This window comes from Bos mutus, chromosome 2, assembly GCF_027580195.1.
Source record: "Bos mutus isolate GX-2022 chromosome 2, NWIPB_WYAK_1.1, whole genome shotgun sequence".
In the NCBI taxonomy this organism is placed as follows: domain Eukaryota; kingdom Metazoa; phylum Chordata; class Mammalia; order Artiodactyla; family Bovidae; genus Bos; species Bos mutus.
Window position 1 is genome coordinate 98,252,735 of NC_091618.1, and position 21,249 is coordinate 98,273,983.

Here is a 21,249-nt window from a genome sequence, read left to right on the forward strand (position 1 = left end):
AAGATGACACAATGAGGGGCCAAGACCAGGTAAGTTAGCACCACAGTCTACCTTAACTACAGTGCTAGTGTTTTTTAAATTGAGTGATTTGAGCTTCAACTGAACAATTTTCCTGAGAATTTTTCTTTGGTCTTAAATTTGCCGAAGGGAACTTAATCACACAGGATAAAGGAAAATCTGTCATCACTTACCATAAATAAAAGACAAGCATAAAAAATGAACATTTAACTATTAAACACAATAATCCACGTACCACCAAAATTCACTGTCTTCCACCACTGGTGTTACATGAACCAGTCATTTTTGGAAACATGAGTCCTAATCATTCATTCTGATGTTTGTGATAATTTCGATTGGGCTGAGAATTCCCCTTAAAAGAACTTTGTAAACCATGTCTTTGAACACAGGCCCATTAAAACAACTCTCTTATTTTGGAGCCTCAGCAGTGCCTTTGGAGGAGACACTGGATGGTTTTACTTCCATGATCACACCAGATTATAAAGAAAAAAAACCTGCAAATTTGGCCATTACTTCTCACTTACATTTTTTAAAATCGTTTATAACTGCATTATTCATAATAGCCCAAAACTATAAACAACCCAAATCTCCAACAGGAGAGTAGATGAACAAACTGGAATACCCTTGTGTAATGGAATACTAGTCAGTAATAAGAATGAGCCACAGATACTGATAATAGCATGGGTGGATCTCAAAATCAGGCTCCAAAGAAACCACACACAAAAATGTATACATACAGAATAATTCTGTTTTTAGAAGAGGCAAAGATCATCTATGTTGATAGAAATCGGAACCAGTGTTGCCTGTTGGGGCACCAATATCTAAGGGGTATTGACTAGAGAACTCTAGGAGATGATGGGAATGATGTGTATCTTGCTCGGCGGCTCTTACACAGGTGTATGCAGTTCGCAAAACTTATCAAAATGTAGACGTAAGATCTTACATCTCATCATATGTAAAATGTATCCCAATAAGAAAATTAACACTTAAAAAGTCACAGAAGAAATGAGTGATAGCATTTTCTGAGACTTAGTTTTATAACCTAGAATCAAAGTTAATTATTATTACCAGTCTCCTGAGTTGAGAAAAATCCAATTTATAAATTTCAAATCTTACAAAACATCCACTTATAGTAGTTTCTCAGACTAAAGATTTTAGCACAAAATTCTTTGTAGTTATATACACAGTCTATTTAAAAGCTGACAGCTTACTAAAAGTTAAACAGAACTCTAGAAAATTTATATTTGAAAAGCACTACATAGGAGAGTCCTTTTGAATGAGCTGTGATAGGGCTGATTTATGTGTGTGTTGACAAGAAAGTAAGTGGAGAAGGAAAACTTGGGCTCATGTTTAAACATGTTCCCAGGAGAGAGAAGTGTGTCATCCCTTTTATCTAATGATCCAAAGAGATGTGTAAATAAACGCCTCACCCACCTCAGTGCTGCCCAAGTTGAAGGGAAGGAGTGTGGGAAAGGAGCCCTTTCAGCAAAGTACCAGAGAGGTGTGAGCAGACAAGCAAACAGGTCACTGAAATCAGACATAGAGCAGCTAATGGAATTTTTTTTTTTTAACTCTACAAATGTAGGGCAGACAATTCAAAGAGGATCTTTGCTGTAGGTTAAGGAAATCCTTACTGGAGAGGAAGAAAACAGTCTTAATTAGTGTGCAACTGGCAAGGGGGTTGAAGGAGAACAAAGGATGCAAGGCATGTTGAGGGATTCTATAGGAAGCTTCCACCCTCCCAGAGAGCTGCACTCTGCTGACCTATCCAGGCGCTGGCCTGGGCCTCAGAGAACAGGAGATGCCACCCATACAAAAGCATTTCTGAGCTGTGTGTGTGAATCCTGCCCCACTTTAGGACATCCTGGCTTTTGTCATCAGCTTCACTCACTTTAAGTCAACAAACGAGTCCAAAAGGCAGTACTAGGATGCAATCTTAAAAATAACAGAATGATCTCAGTTAGTTTCCAAGGCAAACCATTCAGTGTCACAGTAATCCAAGCCTATGCCCCGACCAGTAATGCTGAGGAAGCTGAAGTTGAATGGTTCTATGAACACCTACAAGACCTTCTAGAACTAACACCCTTTTCACTATAGAGGACTGGAATGGAAAAGTAGGAAGTCAAGAAATACCTGGAGTAACAGGCAAATTTGGCCTTGGAGTACAGAATGAAGCAGGGCAAAGGCTAATAGAGATTTGACAAGAGAACACACTGGTCATAGCAAACACCTCTCCAACAACACAGAAGAAGACTCTACACATGGACATCACCAGATGGTCAACACCAAAATCAGATTGATTATATTCTTTGCAGCCAAAGATGGAGAAGCTCTATACAGTCAGCAAAAACAAGACCAGGAACAGACTGTGGCTCAGATTATGAACTCCTTATTGCCAAATTCAGACTTAAATTGAAGAAAGTATGGAAAACCACTAGACCATTCTGGTATGACCTAAATCAAATCCCTTATGATTATAAAGTGGAAATTACAAATAGATTCAAGAGATTAGATTTGATAGAGTGCCTGAAGAACTATGGACTGAGGTTCGTAACATTGTACAGGAGGCAGTGATCAAGACCATCCCCAAGAAAAAGAAATGCAAAAACACAAAAAGGTTGTCTGAGGAGGCCTTACAAATAGCTATGAAAAGAAGAGAAGTGAAAGGCAAAGGAGAAAAAAAGAAAAAATATACCCATTTGAATGCAGAGTTCCAAAGAAGAGCAAGGAGAGGTGAGAAAGCCTTCCTTAGTGATCAATGCAAAGAAATAGAGGAAAACAATAGAATGGGAAAGACTAGAGATCTCGTCAAGAAAATTAGAGATACCAAGGGAACATTCATGCAAAGATGGGCACAATAAAGGACAGAAATGGTATGGACCTAACAGAAACAGAAGATATTAATAAGAGGTGGCAAGAATACACAGAAGAACTGTACAAAAAAGATCTTCACGACCCAGATAATCACGATGATGTGATAACTCACCTAGAGCCAGACATCCTGGAATGCGAAGTCAAATGGGCCTTAGGAAGCATCACTACAAACAAAGCTAGTGGAGGTGATGGAATTCCAGTTGAGCTATTTCAAATCCTGGAAGATGATGCTATGAAAGTGCTGCACTCAATATGCCAGCAAATTTGGAAAACTCAGCAGTGGCCACAGGACTGGAAAAGGTCAGTTTTCATTCCAATCCCAAAGAAAGGCAATGCCAACGAAGGTTCAAACTATCACACAATTGTACTCATCTCACATGCTAGCAAAGAAATGCTCAAAATTCCCCAAGCCAGGCTTCAACAGTACGTGAACAGTGAAATTCCACATGTTAAAGCTGGGTTTAGAAAAGGCAGAGGAACCAGAGATCAAATGGCCAACATCCATTGGATCATCAAAAAAGCAAGAGAGTTCCAGAAAAACATCTGCTTTATTGATTACGCCAAAGCCTTTGATTGTATGGATCACAACAAACTGTGGAAAATTCTTTAAGAGATGGGAATACCAGACCACCTGACCTGCCTCCTGAGAAATCTGTCAAGAAGCAACAGTTAGAACTGGACATGGAACAACAGACTGGTTCCAAATTGGGAAAGCAGGACATCAAGGCTGTATATTGTCACCCTGCTTATTTAGCTTATATGCAGAGTATATCATGAGAAATGCTGGACTGGATGAAGCACAAGCTGGAAGCAAGATTGCCGGGAGAAGTATCAATAACCTCAGATATGCAGATGACACCACCATTGTGGCAGAAAGTGAAGAAGAACTAAAGAACATCTTGATGCAAGTGAAAGAGAAGAGATAAAAAGTTAGCTTAAAACTCAGCATTCAGAAAACTAAGATCATGGCATCTGGTCCCTTTGCTGCTGCTGCTGCTAAGTCACTTCAGTCATGTCCAACTCTGTGCGACCCCATAAATGGCAGCCCACCAGGCTCCCCCATCCCTGGGATTCTCCAGGTAAGAACACTGGATTGCCATTTCCTTCTCCAATGCATGGAAAGTGAAGTCTCTCAGTCATTCATGGCAAATAGACAGGGAAACAGTGGAAACAGTGAGAGACTTTATTTTGGGGGGCTCCAAAATCACTGCAGATAGTGACTACAGCCATGAAATTAAAGACACTTGCTCCTTGGAAGAGAAGTTACGACCAACCTAGACAGCATATCAAAATGCAGAGACATTACTTTGCCAGCAAAGGTCCATCTAGTCAAAGGTATGGTTTTTCCAGTAGTCTTGTATGGATGTGAGAGTTGGACTGTGAAGAAAGCTGAGCACTAGAGAATTGATGCTTTTGAACTGTGGTGTTGGAGAAGACTCTTGAGAGTCCCTTGGACTGCAAGGAGATCCAACCAGTCCATCCTAAAGGAAATCGGTCCTGAATATTCTTTGGAAGGACTGATGCTGAAGCTGTAACTCCAATACTTTGGCTACCCGATGTGAAGAATTGACTCATTTGAAAAGACCCTGATGCTGGGAAAGATTGAAGGTGGGAGGAGAAGGGGACGACAGAGGATGAGATGGTTGGATGGCATCACCGACTCAATGGACATGAGTTTGAGTAAACTCTGAGAGTTGGTGATGGACAGGGAGGCCTGATGTGCTACAGTCCTTGGGGTCGCAAAGATTTGGACACAACTGAGCGACTGAACTGAACTGAACTAAACTCACCTTATGATAGTAGTTGGCTGTTACTCATCTGTGTGATGGCTTGACCTGGCTCACTGTCTTTATGTATGCACTTATTCAGGACAGTTTTTCAAGGCTGCAGACACAAAAAGGAAATTATTAGCAACCAAATTATGACTTGAATTGTATCTGTTTTAGTGCTTTTTCCCTGCTTTTATGTCAGCAGCTTCACTGGAAGCAGCTGGCATGTCCCCTAAGTGGCTATTTGTGCCCATTGCCATTGCCTAATTCTGACTTGAAATCACTAAAAAGCATTTTGTGCTGTCATAATTGTTTGCATGAGCTATAACAAGCTTTTTCATTATTAAAGCCCCATCCAATGGATGGGGGGATTTTGACACAGACTTAATGATACAATGGGCTATTTCACCTTCATTCATGCCCCAGTGAGCCCAGAGCTAACCAGTGCATTATCTTGTAAAATAAATTAAACAACTTATGCTGGATCAAAAGTGTCATTCTGAGATCAGTGGGAAAATATTCAGTTCTTCTTTCAGAAAGCTCCTATTCCTGTTCATTCACTTCCCAAAAGGCAATATCCCTGAAATTTGCCTTTATTTGCTGGTGATGAAATCTAATGTGTTTGACTCCAGTGCCTTGATGAGCTGCCATCCACTGAGTACTAATCTAATAAAATAACTTCGGGGAGGAAAATGCCCTTCCAGCGTCTCTCTTTCAGGGTTCTACATAGTCAGTGGTCATCCCATCCCAATCCTAAGGAACTCTCTTTGCCTTTTCAGGTGTGAGAATGAGTACAGTGAGGTGTGCCCAGCTTCCTGGGGGACTAGGGTGAAGGATTCTGTCCAGATGGGCTCCAGGTTGGAAATAAGCACGATAGGAGGAGATCTGCCCATTATGTTATAAAAATGGTTGTGCAGTTGTGCAGTGAGGACTGCATCTCAAGCCTTTACAAACTATTTTGTGAAGATAAACCAGGAAGCACATTCTACAGCTGAATGATTAAGATATTTACAGATCCACCAATATCACTGCAATCATGGTTGGCCTCAGTGACCAGAAGTCTCCTTTTTGTCTCTAAACTGTGATCTAGAGATAATGGTGTGTTTATTTCACAGCAATCAGTTTGCAAATAATTAGGTGCCCCCTTATTTCACTTTTATTGCTTGTAGCCTACTTTTAAATTGCTTCTTTGGTAATTAACACTTCTATGGAGAAAAGCTATCAAAGGAAAGGTGAGGTGATACTGGAAATTATCAAGTCTGTCACTATATAACATCTTAATTAGAGAAAATTTTGCCCAACACCACCTGGAACTACTAATGCTGTCCTCTGAGGCCACATCACTGAGTTGTGGTAGTGGCATAATCGGCTGATAATAACAAAATCTCCCAAAGTTGTGACTTCAACAAGATGAGTTATAGAAGGTCTTAGATTTTTTCCCCTCACATACTGAAATTAATAAAGAAAGGTAGACCAATGCTAGTATGGTGGTTCTTCAATGTCCTCAGGGACCCAGGCTCCATCCTAATCTCCAGGTATGGCCCTCATCTTCATGGTTTCCCAGCTGGCTGCTGGAGCTCCAGCCATCACATTCTCATTCTTCAACAAAAATAGGCCCTCATTCCTCAACTCAATTTGCAGGGAATGTGGAACCTGTCATTTGAATCCACCTCTTAAAAGAACTTTTCTAGAATCCATCCCATATATCTCATGGGAAGAGTAGTTTAACCTGGACTCATTGTTGCTGCTGCTCACTGTTGGGGTTCTGTAGGAAGGGTATGGATAAGGCGAAGCTTCTATAAGGCTCTGCCCAAGACCCAGATGGTGCTGAGATGATCTCTACTTGTCCATTACTGGGGTTCCTAGGAGTATAGGCTCCAGACCAGAGATCCATGTTGTATTAATTCTGTGTGTGGGCAGAAGCCACAATCCCTAGACATGGAAGACAGATCTAGATAACATTTCTCAAGCTTAGGTTGTCCTAGAAGCAAGGTTCCCTAGCAGGTTGGTTTTAATTTACTGCTCCATCTTGTAGCTTAGATGTTAACCGTGGAAAGCCAGTTACCATGTAACCTATGGTCAGAAACCCCACCCTCTAATGGCTTCCAGTTTCTGAGGACAGAGCCATAGAAGTCCTCAGAAGAGCCTCAGGAGTCCAGAGGAGGGGATCTGGGCCCCTCTCTCCACTGCATCAAAAGCAGCCCAGAGTAAGCAGTTTTCTATCACATGGCCACGTAAGTTTCTTTAGCAAACTTTCGACCCCCAAAAACAAAAGTAATGATAGCCAGTGACTGACCTTGTGAGCAGCTCCCTGGAGACCTGTGTGTGCTCCTGACTGGCAAGCCTGGTGGAGTCACAGCAGTGGGTAACTTCCCTGAGCCACCCACTCACTCCAACCTTCATGCAGCTATGGAGCATCCCCCTGCTACGTCCTGGGCACAGTGGGAAACCTGATGAGTTTGCCATCACCCCGAGAGCTTGCAGTGCCCCCTGAGCCCATCGGAACACACAGCAGCCATCAAGTCAGCTGTCAAGGTAAACCTCATAGAGCAAGAGGAACTCAATGTCGGGGTAATTAACTTCAGGTTAATCCCAAGCAAAGGCAGCAGGAAATACATGAGAATGGCACGGGGCTAAGGAGAAAGCCAGCTGCACCCAAGGACGGGGAGAAGGTCAAGTGGAAAAGGCAGAAAGAAGCAACAGAGAATTTCTCTCACTGGTTTGGGTGAGAATAAACCTCTATATAATAACCCTCTGCTGAGTGTTTACTAAGATACAGGGTGTCAAGGGCTGTGCTAAGCGCTTTTTGCACATTAGCCCATTTAATCTTCACAACAGTCTGAAAACAATGTGCAAGAGAAGACTGTGCTCAAAAATGGAACATGAACAGCTAAAAAATCTGCCTGCAATGCAGGAGACACGGGTTTGGGAGGATCCCCTAGAGAAGGAAATGGCAACACACTCCAGTATTCTTGCTTGGGAAATCCCATGGACAGAGGAGCCTGGTGAGCTACAGTCCAGGGGTCGCAAAAGTTGGACACGGCTGAGCAATAAACCACCACCACATCAATAAGAGATCCATTGGCTTCTAGAGCCCCCGTCTGTCCTTCTGGGTCTCCCAGAGGAAGCAAAAGAGCAGTCGCTTCCAGCCTTCACATAATCTAGGTTGATGTTAACGTGAGTCCATGAGACAACCCTGTCCCAGCCAGGGATCCCCCTCCAGCTTCCCACCAACTTCTCTACCAAATTAGGTGCATCAAGAAATGCAAACTAGTTTTAGTTAGCCTTAGTAAAGATAGTTAGGAAAATACTTTATTGACTTGAATCAAAGTGGATGTGTTTAAAACGATAGAAAACTATATATATATGTAAAGTGCCCTGTTCATGAATTACGCTCTGAGTTTCAGCAGATCTGCAGCAGAAGAACTCAAGGAATACAACAAAATCAAGAGAGCACCTTCCCGGGTCGACCAGCCCAATGCCCAAGCAGGAGCAACTCAGCTGGGAACACTTCGTGGCCTGGGCAGGGGAGGAGCAGAGGGCCCCCGGCAGCGCAGCCTGGGAAGGGGCTGGCAGCCTCCAAGACAGAGAAGGCCTACCCTCTGCTCTAGCTTTTGTGGGGAAATGTGTGTTAGTTGTTCAGTCATGTCCGACTCTAAGACCCCATTGGCTGTAGCCCACCAGCCTGCTCTGTTCATGGAATTCTCCAGGCAAGAACACTGGAGTGGGTTGCCATTACCTTCTCCAGGGGATCTTCGTGATCCAGGGATCAAATCCAGGTCTCCGTCTTTCAGGCAGATTGTTTACCCAAATGAACACTGATTCACAACGCTGCAAGTCTAAGATGGGAACTGTGGACATTCTGCTGCTGCTGTGTCCGACTCTGTGCAACCCCATAGACAGCGGCCCACCAGGCTTCCCCGTCCCTGGGATTCTCCAGGCAAGAACACTGGAGTGCGTTGCCATTCTGGAAGATGCTAAAAGAAAACATTCCTCTCTCTCTCTTCATTCTTCACTCCCTCTTTACTCTTCACTACTCTTCAAGGGCAGAGGAGGGACCACCTGACGTGCCTAGGAAAATTCAAGGTAAGCTCAGGGCGCTCGGCTGCCCAGGTAAACACCAGAGTATCCAGCCTCCCTGCCAGGTTGGGGGATCGCCAGGCAGCTGTGTGCTCAGGGACCCCCATTCCCACACCCATGAAGTCCTGGTTGTGTGAGTTCCATTCCCCCGGGTGGCTATGGAAGCCTGCTTTTCGCTCTGGTTCAGGCTGTAGGCCCTAGATCCACTTCCCAAACAAGAATCGCTGACTGGTGTTTGAATACACACAACACCTGTGTTGCTACCTGGTTCTGACTGTAGAGAGGAGTGCGTCCTTATCACACAGAGACCAAATGGAATCTCAAGATGTGAACCAGGCCCCCTTCCTGGGAAAAGATAAGAAGGAGATTTGTCTTGGGTGCCAGGAAACAGGCACACCCTGAGAGCAGGAGCCCACCTTGCTAACCTGGGAAGCACCCGAGTCCCCGGAAACACAGCTGCCCTTTAGGAGAACATGCCAAAAGCTGAGGTTGAAGCTGGAATTCTCACCTCTCCCCCAAGAGCATGGTGTAGGTAGGTCTGAGGTGACCTACTTGCCCCAGTCAGAGGCCAAAGGAAGGCTAGAGAGGCAGGAGTGGGGTGCAGACAAGGCAAGGACGTCCGCTGAGTCTCGTTGCCCACCTCACCCCCTCCCGGGGCTCTGTATTCACTCTGTGTCTCAGGCACTGAGCTCAGCCCTTCACCTGGATTGTCTGATGGGGAGATTGTGAGGAAAGGGTCACTTTGACTGCATTTTACAGACAAGGAAGCCCTGTCTAGGGAGGTTAAGAAACACCCCAAATGACCATGGCACAGTGACCGCCTCCAGAGCCACCTCCAGAAAGGAACGTCAGGCTCTGCGCCATCAGATGAGTGACTAGTGACTGCCCCTCTGCTGGGAGAACAGGGAGGAGGGGACCGGAATTCTCCCAGCAGCTGTGGACCTCTCATCCATGGTGAACCCTTCCTGACTAGGTGGGTGAGGCGAGCAAGACCTGCCTTCTCTTCCCATCTCTCACTTTGTGTCACTGTACCCCCTGCCCTGGGAGGGAGAGCAGGCTTTGCTCTCTCGTCCCCAGTATCCCATGTCCCCACTAGCTCTAGAAAGCCCCCCTTTTGGTTTCACCCCAGAGCCTGCCCTGGGCTTCCAATCACCTCTGTATCCACCTTAGTGGGGTGAATGCTTTCCAGCCCAACCACCCCCAACCAGACCCACACCTGCATATCTGGAGTGAGCACGCAGCCAGCTCTGACCTCCCTTACTGGAGCAAGCAAGTGGGTTTCGGGATACTAAGCAGCTCTCAGCACTTGGGAGACCACTTCATCACTTCGTCCTTTTGCTGAGTAAACAAGTTCCCTATGTTCCTTCGAAGATTAGTTCCACAAGTTGCCCTGAAGGAGAGTTTTATGCTCTGGAAAGTGGAGCACAGCATCTCTCTCACGGAGATTCACAGTACTCATTTTGAGATCTCTGAGTAAACTTGGAATAAATATTGGATTCAGAAGTCCAGTATTTTTCAGGTTTATTTGACCCAAGAACATTTTTTTTTTTGGAGAGTGGCACCTTTTTTAGAAACAGTGTTCAGTGGAACGCCCACCCTCATGCAATATGAGACTACAGTAAGTCCCCCACATATGAGCAAGTCCCATTCCAAGGACAAATTTGTAAGTCCAACAAAGTTGAACCCCAGGCCACTGCAGTGCAAGTGGTAAGTCCTAACTACTGGACCACCAGGGAATTCCCGCAAATCTCTTTAATATCTGGCTTTTTCTTAAATTAATTTTTATTGGAGGATAGTTGATTTACGACGTTGTGTTTCTACTGTACAGCAAAATGAGTCAGTTACACATACACACATATCACTCTTTTTTAGATTCTTTTCCTGTATAGGTCATTACAGAGTATTGAGTAGAGTTCCCTCTGCTATACAGTAGGTTCTTCAGTTCAGTTCAGTTCAGTCGCTCAGTCGTGTCCAACTCTTTGTGACCCCATGAATCGCAGCACGCCAGGCCTCCCCTGTCCATCACCAACTCCCGGAGTTCACTCAGACTCATGTCCATCGAGTCAGTGATGCCATCCAGCCATCTCATCCTCTGTCATCCCCTTCTCCTCCTGCCCCCAATCCCTCCCAGCATCAGAGTCTTTTCCAATGAATCCACTCTTCGCATGAGGTGGCCAAAGTACTGGAGTTTCAGCTTTAGCATCATCCTTCCAAAGAAATCCCAGGGCTGATCTCCTTCAGAATGGACTGGTTGGATCTCCTTGCAGTCCAAGGGACTCTCAAGGGTCTTCTCCAACACCACAGTTCAAAAGCATCAACTCTTTGGTGCTCAGCTTTCTTCACAGTCCAACTCTCACATCCATACATGACCACTGGAAAAACCATAGCCTTGACTAGATGGACCTTTGTTGGCAAAGTAATGTCTCTGCTTTTCAATATGCTATCTAGGTTGGTCATAACTTTTCTTCCAAGGAGTAAGCGTCCTTTAATTTCATGGCTGCAGTCACCATCTGCAGTGATTTTGGAACCCAAAAAAATAAAGTCTGACACCATTTCCACTGTTTCCCCATCTATTTCCCATGAATCGATGGGACCAGATGCCATGATCTTCATTTTCTGAATGTTGAGCTTTAAGCCAACTTTTTCACTCTCCCCTTTCACTTTCATCAAGAGGCTTTTTAGTTCCTCTTCACTTTCTGCCATAAGGGTGGCGTCCTCTTCATATCTGAGGTTATTGATATTTCTCCCAGCAATCTTGATTCCAGCTTGTGCTTCTTCCAGCCCAGTGTTTCTCATGATGTATTCTACATAGAAGTTAAATAAGCAGGGTGACAATATACAGCCTTGACGTACTCCTTTTCCTATTTGGAACCAGTCTGTTGTTCCATGTCCAGTTCTATCTGTTGCTTCCTGACCTGCATATAGGTTTCTCAAGAGACAGGACAGGTGGTCTGGTATTCCCATCTCTTTCAGAATTTTCCACAATTTATTGTGATCCACACAGTCAAAGTGTGTGTATATGTCAATCCTGATCTTCCAATTTATCCCTCTCCCTTTTCCCCTTGGTAACCACAAGTTTGTTTTCTACATGTGTGACTCTCTTTGTTTTGCAAATAAATTCATTTGCACCATTTTTTTAGATTCCACATATAGCCAATATCATATGATACTTGTCTTTTTCTGTCTGACTTACTTCACTCAGTATGACAATCTCTAAGTTCATTCATGTTGCTGCAAATGGCATTATTGAATTCTCTTTCATAGCTGAGTAATACAGCCTTGTATGTTTGTATCACTTCTTCTTTATCCATTCATCCATTGATGGCCATTTAGGTTGTTTGCATGTCCTGACTATTGTAAATAGTGCTGCAGTGAACATTGGGATACACGTAACTTTAATGTCTGCTTTAATTGAAGACAGCTATATTTTACCAGCTTTACATTCAGTCTGTTCTGACATCACACATCATGTGGTCTCCATAACATGCCACTGAACGCTCATGAGAAAATAAGGATGAAAAGAGAAAATGACATATTAGTACTATGCAAGTAATAATTTTGATCTTGGGGACCCCCTGAAAGGCTCTCTAGGACCCCAAGATCCCTGGGCCACTCTTGGAGAACTGCTGCTTCACATGATCAGTCCCATTCCTTCTTACTCTGCATCTGCACATACCTAGGCGGGGTGGGAGGATGGATGCAGCTCTCTGCTTCTGAGAGGAGCACATCCATCACCGAGGCACCCACCTCTCAGGGGCCCTGGTGCTCTGGGCTGGCTGATGCTCCTTCCTGTCCCCTGCCCACAATTTTTCACTGGGAGCCCAGTAGAGGAAGAGTCATTTTGCATATTTGTGATGCAAAGGTTTTTAAAAGAGTTTTGATGTATAGAATTTTATTAAAACCATAAAGTCCCCAAGGTAGCTGTTGTGCAAACACAGATATTGCCTTCATTTGTAAGCCATCCTATTCCTGCAAGAATGGAGTTAAGCTTTATCTATAATCCATGCCCTATTCTCCTGCAGGGTTTGAGTTGGTCCATGATATAAGTGAGCTGAGAAGAGCTATCTTTTATTCTTCCTCACGTGGCAGGAGGATGAAACAATGTTTTATCTTGGCCCTGGGAGATTTGAAGCCCAGACACAAAAGAGAACAGAGGGAAAGAAAGACACCAGCTTTGGCAGATCTGAAGGTAAAAACCACAAGCTGCGCCCACACGGAGCCCCTCCCTTGGGGCAGCCCCTTAAAACTGAGCGAGAGATGGATCCAGATGAATAGCACCCGCGTGCATTGTTGAGTCAACATTGTTCTTTTGAGTCCCCAGGTGAACAATCAGACACAGCTAATAACTTTTCAGCCTTGGGCCAAAAGGAGAGGAAATGAAACCCTGAGAATCTTGCCTGGAACCATGGCAGTAGCTCGACTCCTGTTCCCTCTGCATGAAGTTATGTTTAGGAAGCTCAGGATAGAAGTTCTGATTTTCAAGATTGGTGGATAGAACATAGTCCCAGCTTACCCACTCACTGACTGGGTGACCGCTAGCAAAGCACAAGTCTCAATTTTTACCATCTGTAAAATGAGTTATTGTAGGATTTGCTGAGATAGTGCATATAAGCACTTAGTACAGTATCTGGCCTACAAAAAGTGCTCAATAAATGCTAGCCATTATTCTGTACTCTTGGAGAAGGCAATGGCACCCCACTCCAGTACTCTTGCCTGGAAAATCCCATGGACAGAGGAGCCTGGTAGACTGCAGTCAGTGGGGTTGCCAAGAGTTGGACACGACTGAACGACTTCCCTTTCACTTTTCACTTTCATGCATTGGAGAAGGAAATGGCAACCCACTCCAGTGTTCTTGCCTGGATAATCCCAGGGACGGGGAAGCCTGGTGGGCTGCCGTCTCTGGGGTCGCACAGAGTTGGACATGACTGAAGCGACTTAGCAGCATTCTATACTGTACCTCACCTCCTAACATGATTCAGTCCAGTTCAGTTCAGTTGCTCAGTCGTGTCTGACTCTTTGCAACCCCATGGACTGCAACACACCAGGCCTCCCTGTCCATCACCAACTCCCAGAGTTTACTAAAATTCATGTCCGTTGAGTCAGTAATGCCATCCAACCATCTCATCCTCTATTGTTCCCTTCTCCTCCCACCTTTGATCTTTCCCAGCATCAGGGTCTTTTCTAATGAAGTCAGTTCTTTGCATCAGGTGGCCAAAGTATTGTAGTTTCAGCTTCAGCATCAGTCCTTCCAATGAATATTCAGGACTGATTTCCTTTAGGATGCACTGGTTGGATCTCCTTGCTATCCAAGGGATTCTCAAGAGTCTTCTCCAACACCACAGTTCAAAAGCATCAGTTCTTCGGCCCTCAGCTTTCTTTAGAAGGACAAAAATGCAGGCCCACCCTTAACATTTGCAGAACACAGGGAAACATTTGCCATATAGATATATAAATATATACAGAGAGAGATTTAAAAGATATAAATCTGTTAATACTGTTATATAAAATGTTTCATATATTTTCCTCAAGTATCCTTTCATAAGCATGCCTAAAGGTATGGTTTTCATATGACTAAAAGTTTGCAAGATATCAAATATGACTGAATTATTATTGCAATTATCTGGAGGCCAGTATTATTTGGATGAATAATAAATACTAATATAATTCATTCTTATAAGTATTTTGCACACAACATTTTCTTCCCTTCACCTTTGGCAAAGGTCTTTCCTCAGTGGGTTTTCCTCATTTACCATATGTATTAAATTCCTAGGGCTGCCATTAACAGAATAACCACAAACTGGGTAGTTTAAAACAACAGAGATGATTCTCTCTGTTAGAGAGGCTAGAAGTCCAAAATCAAGGTGTTGACAGGCCCATGTACCCTCCAAAGGCTCTAGGGGATGGTCTTTTCATGTCTCTTCCAGCTTCTCATGATCCCGGGTGTTTCTTGTCTTGTGGCAGCAAAACTTGATCTCTCTTTGCATCTCCATATCGCTTTCTTCCTGGCATGTCTCTTTATGGCTTATCCTCTTGTAGAACTCCAGTCACTGGATGTAGGCAAACCCTAAATCCAGGGTGATTTTATCTCCAGATCTTAATTAATTATATCTGCTAAAACTCTGTTTACAAAGAAAATCACATTCTGAGATAATAATTTGAGATGGGGAGCAGAATACTATTCAAATCAGTATATTTTAGAAAGGAATGACTTTTTAGCTGAAAGTAGTGGCAGTTGATGTTTTATTCCACCCCCGCCCCCCGCAAATTTCAAATTTGAGGCTTTATTTCAGTCACCTCTTCTTCTGTTTCCCTCCCTTTAGAAGTTTTTTAAAATTAATTTTTATTGAAGTCCAGTTGACTTACAGTGTTGTGTTAGTTCCTGCTGTATAGCAAAGTGAATCAGTTATACACATATCCACTGATTTTATTATTTATTCATTTAGCTGTGCCAGGTCTTAATTGTGACATGTGGGATTTTTCGTTGTGGCACGTGTGGTCTTTAGTTGCAGCCTCCAATCTCCTATGCATGGCATGTAAGATCTAGTTCCTTGACCAGGGATCAAACCTAGGCCCCCTGCTTTGGGAGTGGAGTCTTAGTCTCTGGACCACCAGATAAGTCCCTATCCAGTGTTTTTTAGATTCTGTTTCCATGTAGGTCATTACAAAATATTGAGTAAAATTCCTTGTGCTAAAAAATAGGTTATTATTTATTTATTTTGTATATAGCACTGTGTGTAGGCAGTTGATGTTTTAGAAAACAAAAAGCCGTGGGTACCCATCCCTACCTCCTAAATATTCAAGCTGCAGAGAAGTGAAAATAAAGTAGGATAATCTGGCAACACCCAGCCATTTACTGTCAATTTTAAAAAGGTAGGTCCATCCTCTCTGTGTGTTCCCCCTGCTCCAAGCTTTGCTTTTTTCCCTTACAGAAAAATGAACAGAAAATAGCACAGAAAATTGAACTCCACAGGAAGTGTATGGAGTCTGTGACTTTGGTGGCAATTTTAAAGCATGGCCACAAATTCTTTGGCATTCCTCCCATTGAAAGATCCCTGTCTTAGTCTATTCAGGCTACTATAAACAAAAGAAATCTATTTCTGACAGTTCTAGTAGAGAAGTACAGGATCAAGGCACCAGCAGATTCAGTGACTGATGAACACCCACCTGCTGGTTCATGGATGGCCATCTTTCTGCTGAGTCCTCACATGGCAGAAGAGGCAGGGGAGTTCTCTGGGGTCTCTCTTACAAGGGCACTAATGAGCTCTGCCCTCATAATGTAATCACCTCCCAAAGACCCCATCTCCACATGTTGTAGCCACACGTTCCAGGAAACAAACTCACTCAGAAGGACAGTGCAGATACTGGAGTGCAGTTTATTACACCAGCAGACCCAAGGAAGAGTCTCCTTTAGCCAAGGACCCCAACCAGTTTTTTTGTGAAAACCTTATATACCCTAAGCGTATGTGCCCAAACCCACCTCCCCAAATTCCCTGAAACTAGTCTGAACAAAGGAAAAAAAAAAGATACAATCAAAGTTAACCCGGGATCATTTGCCTTAAGCCTAGGTAGTTAACAGTGGACAATTATCAATAGGCTTGTGGTCATACCCCAATAAGCATAATAGAATGTATGATTCTATTCAGTTACACAGATAATTAGGGTATTCTTTTAGGCAGTGGGAGAGCCCTGGGGCTCTTCCTTCAGGGGCCTGGTTTTCCAGTTGGTATGTTGTTTCCATAATACTGGGCCTATAGCTCAAAGTCCGTAAGCCAGCCCAAGATGGAGTCCTGCTTTCCAGACAAAGCCTGTTCTGTTTCCTCCTTCACACATACCAATATATTGGGGATTAGGTTTCAGCATATGAATCCAGGGTGACACAAACATTCAGTCTGTAGTAGTCCCCTTGCCTTGAATCTGGGCGAGCTTGTGTCAGCTTTGTCCAACAGTAGGGTGAAAAGTTAAACAGCACAGCTAGTTGAGCCAGTCCAGTCAGGATCTGCATCTCTTGCTCCCAGACTCTACGCTATCTTCCTTGGAGCACAGCTTATCTGGAAGGGTTACCTACACCTTCTTCCGGCAAATTAAATTTTCCGGAAGTTTGTGTTCTTGAGAAAACTAAATTAAAGCCCTGTTGAAAAGGGTAACAGCATGTCAGGAAGGATTAATTGAATCAAAACCTCCCTGGGGGTGTTTTGCCCCAAGAAGGCCCAACCAGAGTTCATTTGACTCCTTTGTGTGGATTTTTTTCTTTTAAGCTCACAGCAAATATTCTTGACAATGAGAGACCTTGCACGGGGTGGTCTTCTGTTTTCCAAGTATAAGCCCTGGAATTTTCTGCTCATATCCTCTTAGAACAGTTTGTCCAAAATGAAAATAAAGGTACCTTATTTAGCATGTAACTTGTAGAGACCTGAAGAAACAACTTTATGTTAATTTATTTTAAACAACACTTAGACTTTCAGGTTTTGGTCAAACATGTAAGGAGTTTTAAAGTCATCACTCCATCATAACAAGTCAAATGCTGAAAATCAACAGCTCTCAGATGCACCAGAGAACTGAGGTCACAGAGAAAAGCCACTGCCCCAAGAGGCGGAGAAACAAAGAGGCAGACACAGAGAATCACAGTTTCCCAGAGCAGAAACCTCTGTGGGAACAAGTGCTGGGGTAGGGAAACCTAAACTGTAATTAACAAATTGGTGGAAGTTCAATCATTCATCAGTCTCAACTCTGAGAGTTGAAAACTCCATGGGGCCCTCAGTCTTGGGTGGGAGGAGGGCAAAACTCCAGAGCCCTACTAGGCTCTCACAGAGAAGATGAGAGAGAAATCCCCTCCTACTTCCAGGACCAGGAGGAGGAAGATAATCATTCTAAAATAACAATAGAGCATTCTGTTCTTAACAAGACCTGCCCTCCAGAGAAACTATCTTACCAGAATCTGACCTATTGAGGTTTTAAAAGAGCCTAACAGAGCCTAATCAAATCCTTTATGATTATACAGTGGAAGTGAGAAATAGATTTAAAGGACTAGATCTTATAGACAGAGTGCCTGATGAACTATGGACGGAGGTTTGTGACATTGTACAGGAAACAGGGATCAAGACCATCGCCAAGAAAAAGAAATGCAAAAAAGCAAAATGGCTGTCTGAGGAGGTCTTACAAATAGCTGTGAAAGGAAAAGAAGTGAAAAGCAAAGGAGAAAAGGAAAAATATAAGCATCTGAATGCAGAGTTCCAAAGAATAGCAAGGAGAGATAAGAAAGCCTTCCTCAGCGATCAATGCAAAGAAATAGAGGAAACAACAAAGCCTAGGGATCTCTTCAAGAAAATCAGAGATACCAAGGGAACATTTCATGCAAAGATGGGCTCGATAAAGGACAGAAATGATATGGACCTAACAGAAGCAGAAGATATTAAGAAGAGGTGGCAAAAATACACAGAAGAACTGTACAAAAAAGAGCTTCATGACCAAGATAATCACGATGGTGTGATCACTCACCTAGAGCCAGACATCCTGGAATGCAAAGTCAAGTGGGCCTTAGAAAGCATCACTATGAACAAAGCTAGTGGAGGTGATGGAATTCAAATCCTGAACGATGATGCTGTGAAAGTGCTGCACTCAGTATGCCAGCAAATTTGGAAAACTCAGCAGTGGCCACAGGACTGGAAAAGGTCAGTTTTCATTCCAATCCCAAAGAAAGGCAATGACAAAGAATGCTCAAACTACCGCACAATTGCACTCATCTCACATGCTAGTAAATTAATGCTCAAAATTCTCCAAGCCAGGCTTCAGCAATACATGAACCATGAACTTCCAGATGTTCAAGCTGGTTTTAGAAAAGGCAGAGGAACCTGAGATCAAATTGCCAACATCCACTGGATCATTGAAATGACAAGAGAGTTCCAGAAAAACATCTATTTCTGCTTTGTCGACTATGCCAAACCCTTTGACTGTGTTCAGTTCAGTTCAGTCGCTCAGTTGTGTCAACTGTTTGCGACCCCATGAATTGCAGCACGCTAGGCCTCCCTGTCCATCACCAACTCCCAGAGTTCACTCAAACTCACATCCATCGAGTCAGTGATGCCATCCAGCCATCTCATCCTCAGTTGTCCCCTTCTCCTCTTGTCCCCAATCCCTCCCAGCATCAGAGTCTTTTCCAATGAGTCAGCTCTTCGCATGAGGTGGCCAAAGTACTGGAGTTTCAGCTTCAGCATCATTCCTTCCAAAGAACACAATAAACTGTGGAAAATTCTGAAAAAGATGGAAATACCAGACCACCTGACCTGCCTCTTGAGAAACCTATATGCAACAGACTGGTTCCAAATAGGAAAAGGAGTACGTCAAGGCTGTATATTGTCACCCTGCTTATTTAACTTATATGCAGAGTACATCATGAGAAACACTGGGCTGGAAGAAGCACAAGCTGGAATCAAGATTTCTGGGAGAAATATCAATAACCTCAGATATGCAGATGACACCACCCTTATGGCAGAAAGTGAAGAGGAACTCAAAAGCCTCTTGATGAAAGTGAAAGAGGAGAGTGAAAAAGTTGGCTTAAAGCTCAACATTCAGAAAACAAAGATCATGGCATCTGGTCCCATCACTTCATGGGAAATAGATGGAGAAACAGTGGAAACAGTGTCAGACTTTATTTTTTGGGTTCCAAAATCACTGCAGATGGTGACTGCAGCCATGAAATTAAAAGATGCTTACTCCTTGGAAGGAAAGTTATGACCAACCTAGATAGCATATTCAAAAGCAAAGACATTACTTTGCCAACAAAGGTCCGTCTAGTCAAGGCTATAATCTTTCCTGTGGTCATGTATGGATGTGAGAGTTGGACTGTGAAGAAAGCTGAGCGCTGAAGAATTGATGCTTTTGAACTATGGTGTTGGAGAAGACTCTTGAGAGTCCCTTGGACTGCAAGGAGATCCAACCAGTCCATTCTAAAGGAGATCAATCCTGGGTGTTCATTGGAAGGACTGATGCTAAAGCTATAACTCCAATCCTTTGGCCACCTCATGCAAAGAGTTGACTCATTGGAAAAGACTCTGATGCTGGGAGGGATTGGGGTCAGGAGGAGAAGGGGACAACAGAGAATGAGATGGCTGGATGGCATCACCAACTCAATGGACATGAGTTTGAGGAAACCCTGGAAGCTGGTGATGGACGGGGAGGCCTGGCATGCTGCAATTCATGGGGTCGCAAAGAGTTGGACAAGACTGAGCAACTGAACTGAACTGAGCCTGGGGGCAGGGCAGTACTCATCTCCGCCCTCCTCAACTTCCTGCCCCACCTAAGGGCAGGAGCAAGGAGCACAAGCTCAGAAGTCTGAGATCTAGTCATAGGGTTATAGAATACCTCCTCTCCCTGTATAGTTTACCACTACAACACTAAAGGCCATGAACCTCAGTTCTTTTTACCGAGAACATCTGGCTTTCAACAAAAATTCACAGGATATACTGCAAGGCAAGTTTAAAGAGACAGCAAGTATTGAAACCAGAGTCAGATATGGAAGGAATGTTGTTTATCTCAAGTGTAGAGAGAGGGGAGTTAAGGTCTCCAACTATAATCCTGGGTTTGTCTGTTTGTCCTTCCTATTCTATTTCATTTTACTTCATGGATTTTGCAACTCTCCTTTGGTGGATACACCTTGAGTATTGCTAAATTGTTTTCTTGGTGAATTGACTCTTTTTATCATTATAGAATGTCTCTTTCTGCCTTTGATATTTTCCTTCACTCTGACATCTACTTTATCTAATACTAACATAGGCACTCCTGCTTTCCTTTGATTAATGTTTGCATGATATATCCTTTCCTATCCTTTTACTTTTTCTAAAACTGTTTTTTTTCAACTGTTTTTAAACGTATACTTCAGTGGCGTTAAGACCATTTGCATCATTGTACAACCATTACCACTACCCATATCCAGACCTTTTTCATATTCTAAAATTGAAACTCCATACCCATTAAACCATAGCTGCCCGTTTTTCTCTCCCCATCAGCCCCTGGAAACCACCATTCTACTTTCTGCCTCTATGAATTTGACTATTATAAGTACCTCATCTAAGTGGATTCATACTGTACACTCTTTTTTTATGACTGGCTTGTTTCATTTAACATAATGTCTTCACAGTTTACCCGTATCTTGACAAGTGACAGAATTTCCTTATTTTTAAGGTTAAATAATATTATATTGTCTGTGTACACCATGTTTTGTTTACCCATTCATCCACTGATGAACACTTGGGTTGTCTCTGCCTTTTCACTATTGTGAATAACGCTGCTATAAACATGGATGTACAAATATCTGTTCAAATCTCCACCTCTGTTTCCTTTAGGTAAATACCCAGAAGTGGATCATATAGTCATTCTATGTTAGGTTTTTTGAGGACCCACCATACTTTTTTCCATGTCGCTGCACTATTTTACATTCCTATCAGCAATGCACAAGAGTTCTGCTTTTTCTGTATCCTTACCAAGGCTTATTATTTTCTGCTTTATTTTTTAA